This window comes from Colobus angolensis, unplaced genomic scaffold, assembly GCF_000951035.1.
Source record: "Colobus angolensis palliatus isolate OR3802 unplaced genomic scaffold, Cang.pa_1.0 Scaffold291, whole genome shotgun sequence".
In the NCBI taxonomy this organism is placed as follows: Eukaryota; Metazoa; Chordata; class Mammalia; order Primates; family Cercopithecidae; genus Colobus; species Colobus angolensis.
Window position 1 is genome coordinate 1809068 of NW_012116166.1, and position 4397 is coordinate 1813464.

The window sequence follows — 4397 nt, forward strand, 5'->3', positions numbered from 1 at the left end:
GAACTGTGGGACCTGTAGGCAGCCAGTGTGAAAACCTTGCACCTAGGAGTTTTTCATTGCCTGTACAGATGCCCACAGCACACACACATCTGGAAGTCAGGCCCCTCCTCCGCTTCTCTGAATACTCAGGTGTAGTCCCTGCGGAGGGCAGGGCTCATTGCCCTTGCAGTGGAGCCCATCTCTCCAGCCCATGTCTACCCAATTTTAATATTCCCAAGTTATCAGTCACACAAGGTCATGGTGTGTATTAGGTTATTGTTATGATCATCATCATCACCACCACTGTTAGGATGCACAAATGCCAAAGGTACAAAATTCAAAAGACAGAACATGGTGTATGAGTTATCTGTTGCTGCCTAACAAATTACCTCAAAATGTAGTGTCTTGAAGCCTGGGCAACATAGCAAGAACTTGTCTCTACAAAACGTAAAATCAGCCAGGTGTGGGGGCATGGACCTGTCACCCCAGCTACTCAGGAGGCTGAGGTGGGAGGATCACTTGAACCCAAGAGTTCGGGACTGCAGGTGAGCTATGATTATACCACTATATTCCATCCTGGGTGACAGAGCAAGACCCTGTCTCTAAAAAGAAAAAAAAAAACTAGTTGGTGGCTTTAAACAAAACACATTTACGGCCTCATAGGGCTTCTGTGGGGCAGGAGCCAGGGAATGACCTAGCTGGATGGCTCTGCCTCAAGGTCTCCCATGAGGTTGCAGCTAAGATGTTGGTCTGAGCCACAATCACCTCAAGGCTTTCTGGAGCTGAACAGTCTTCTAAGAGGCTTCCTCACCCCCAGCAAGGGGTTGGTAGCTGTTGGCTGGAGGCCTCAGTATCTCCCATGGGCCTCTCCGTAGGGCTGCATAGACCTCTTCATGACTCAGCAGCCAGCTTCCCCTGGAGTGAGTGATCCTGGGAAGCAAGGCAGAGGCCATGATGTTCTTTATGACCTAGCCCTGGAAGCTGTGCTCTGTCATTTCCACAGTATCCTGTTGGTTACACAGGTTAATCCTATTCCATGTGGAAGAGAACTATAACAGGGCGTGAATACCATAAGGGTGCCAGGCATGGTGGCTCACACGTGCAATCCCAGTACTTTGGGAGACTGATGCGGGCAGATCTCTTGAGCCCAAGAGTTCCAGACTAGCCAGGACAACATGATGAAACTCTGAATCTACTAAAAATACAAAAATTAGCCAGGTGTGGTGGTATGCACCTGTAATCCCAGGTACTTGGGAAGCTGAGGTGGGAGGATCACTTGGGTCCAGGTGGTAGAGGTTGCAGTGAGCCACGATCACACCACTGCACTCCAACCAAGGCTGCACTCCAACCAAGGCAACAGAACACGAATCAGTCTCAAAAAAAAAAAAAAAACAACAAAAAACGCACACACAAAACAGCAACAACAAAATAAACAAACAAAAAAAATACCACAAGGGTATACAGTAAATGGAAATATCTCTCTCACCCATCTAAGCCACCCATTTTCCCTTCCAGAGGTAAACCCAGGACCAGTTTATTGTGAATTCTGCCAGCAGTACACACACACACACACACACACACGCACACACACAGTCATACTATACGTCCACTTGTATACTTTACTTTTTTTTACTTAATATATCCTAGAAATCCTTGCATTTCAGGACATAAAGATCTGCCTTGCTGGGTGTGGTGGCTCACGCCTGTAATCCCAGCACTTTAGGAAGTCGAGACGGGCGGATCACCTGAGGTCAGGAGTTTGATACCAGCCTCAACATGGAGAAACCCTGTCTCTACTAAAAATACAAAATTAGCCGGGTGTGGTGGTGCATGCCTGTAATCCCAGCTACGCGGGAGGCTGAGGCAGGAGAATTGCTTGAACCTGGGAGGCGGAGGTTGCGGTGAGTCAAGATTGCGCCATTGCACTCCAGCCTGGGCAAAAAGAACAAAACTCTATCTCAAATAAAAACAGAAAACAAAACAAAACAAAAAAAAGACAAAAACAAAACAAAACAAAAAGACCTGCCTTATTTCCTGTAACTGTGCAAAGCCATTCCATTGTACGAACAAATCATAATTTCTTTGGCCAGCCCCTGTCAATGGATGTTTGGGCTGTTCCCTGCACTTTCCTACTGTAAGCAATGCCACAATAAATGAATGAATGTTTATATCCTTTTGCACAAGGACATGAGTATTTAAGGATAAATTCTGGAAGTGGACCAGCTGGACAAAAAAGCCCTGTGCTTTTTTTTTTTTTTTTTTTTTTTTTTACAGAGTCTCACTCTGTCACGCAGGGTGGAGTGCAGTGGCATGATCTCGGCTCACCACAACCTCCATCTCCTGAGTTCAAGCAATTCTTCTGTCTCAGCTTCCCAAGTAGCTGGGACTACAGGCACCCATCTCCATGCCCAGCTAACTTTTTTTTTTTTCTTTTTAAGATGTGTCTTGTTCTGTGGCCCAGGCTGGAGTGCACTGGTGCAATCTCGGCTCACTGAAACCTCCGCCTCCCAGGTTCAAGCAATTTTCCTGCCTCAGCCTCCCAAGCAGCTGGGTTTACAGGCACGCACCACCACATCCAGCTAATTTTTGTATTCTTAGTAGAGACAGGGTTTCACCATGTTGGCCAGGTTGGTCACGAACTCTTGACCTCATGATCCGCCCGCCTCGGCCTCCCAAAGTACTGGGATTACAGGTGTGAGCCACCGCGCCTGGCCCTCGCCCAGCTAATTTTTGTATTTTTAGTAGAGACAGGGTTTCGCCCTGTTGGCCAGGCTGGTCTCGAACTCCTGACCTCAGGTGACCCGCCTGCCTCAGCCTCCTGAAGTGCTGGAATTACAGGTGTCAGCCACTGTGCCCGGCCAAGTCTGTGCATTTTAAATGTGATCGATGTTGCCACATTGCCCCCCCATGAAGGTTGGCTGTAAAAATTTATACTCTCACCAGCAAGAAAATGGATTCATGAAGCCTTGGGTGGTAATGACCAAAATGGAGGGCATTCCCTGGGCAGCTCAGTAAGTAATTAAAAATGAAATATCACCTGTCCGGTGCAGTGGCTCATGTCTGTAATCCCAGCACTTCGGGAGGCCGAGGCAGGAGGATTGTTTGAGGCCAGGAATTTGAGACCAGCCTAGGCAACCTAGCAAGACCTCTATCTCAACAAAAATTTTAAAAATTAGCTGGGAGTAGTGGCGTGCACCTGAAGTCCCAGCTACTCAAGAAGCTGAGGCAGGGGGATTACTTGAACCCAGGAGTTCAAGACTGTAGTGAGCTATGGTTGCACCACTGTAAACCAGCCTGAGCAACAGAGCGAGTCCCTGTCTCAATAAAAGAAATTTTTAAAAGAATAAAAAGTAACATGGACTATCACCCAGCCCCATTCCACAACCAGAGAGCCTCCCTGGCCCTCTCCCACACCATGTGCTGGATTCTCCCTCTGGCTTGCTTGTTCTTGGCCCCTGGAATTTCTGTTCTTGCCTTAAATGCAGCAGGTGAGGAGGCATTTGCCAGCCAGGCCTCAAAGACGGACACTGAAATGCCAAATGGTTCTCCAAGATGTGTCATCCAACCAAGACAGCTCTCTCCTGCACGGACCTCGGCCCTCTACTCGGGGTGGGCAGCCTTCTCTCCTCATGGATAAATACGACGTGTCCATGGGTTTGCCTCAGCTGGACTGTGAGCTCCCCAAGGGTAGAAGCAGTGCCACATTCATCCCTGGATCCACTGCCCGGGTGGTGGCACAAAGAGGGATCCAGTAATTGCTGAATGAATGAATGAATGAATGACCCAGACAGAACTTTGTCAAACCAGTGCTGTCAAAAGCCTCTTGGATGTACTCCATTGACACTAGGTGGGTCTAAAACACTCAAGATTATATTGGCATGCAACATTTATTTCACCCCTCAAAGGCATTTTTCAAAAAGGATTGCTTCTGTTTTATTTATGTTTAGAGATACAGTCTTGCTCTGTTGCCCAGGCTAGAGTGCAGTGGTGTGATCTTGGCTCACTGCAGCCTCAAACTCCCAGGCTCAAGCGATCCTCCCTCCTCAGTCTCCTGAGTAGCTGGGACTACAAACACGCACCACCATGCCCAGCTAATTTTTGGTATTTTTGTAGAGATGGGGTTTCACCATGCTGCCCAAGCTGGTCTCGAATCCCTGGGCTGAAGTGATCCACCCGCCTCAACCTCCCATAGTGCTGGGATTCCAGGTGTGAGCCACTACACCCTGCCTGCTTCTGTTTTCTTGTATTTCTCCTTTCCTCCTTTGGCCTGGTTGGAGCCTGTAGGGGAAAAATCCATGCTGGGAAACAAACACAATAACGCCCATAAACATGAAGCGGATGTGCAGACAGCTGGAATGATAAACGCAGAGAGAGAAAGGAATAAACAGGCAGACAGGCAGGGTGAGTGGGTGTGGGGG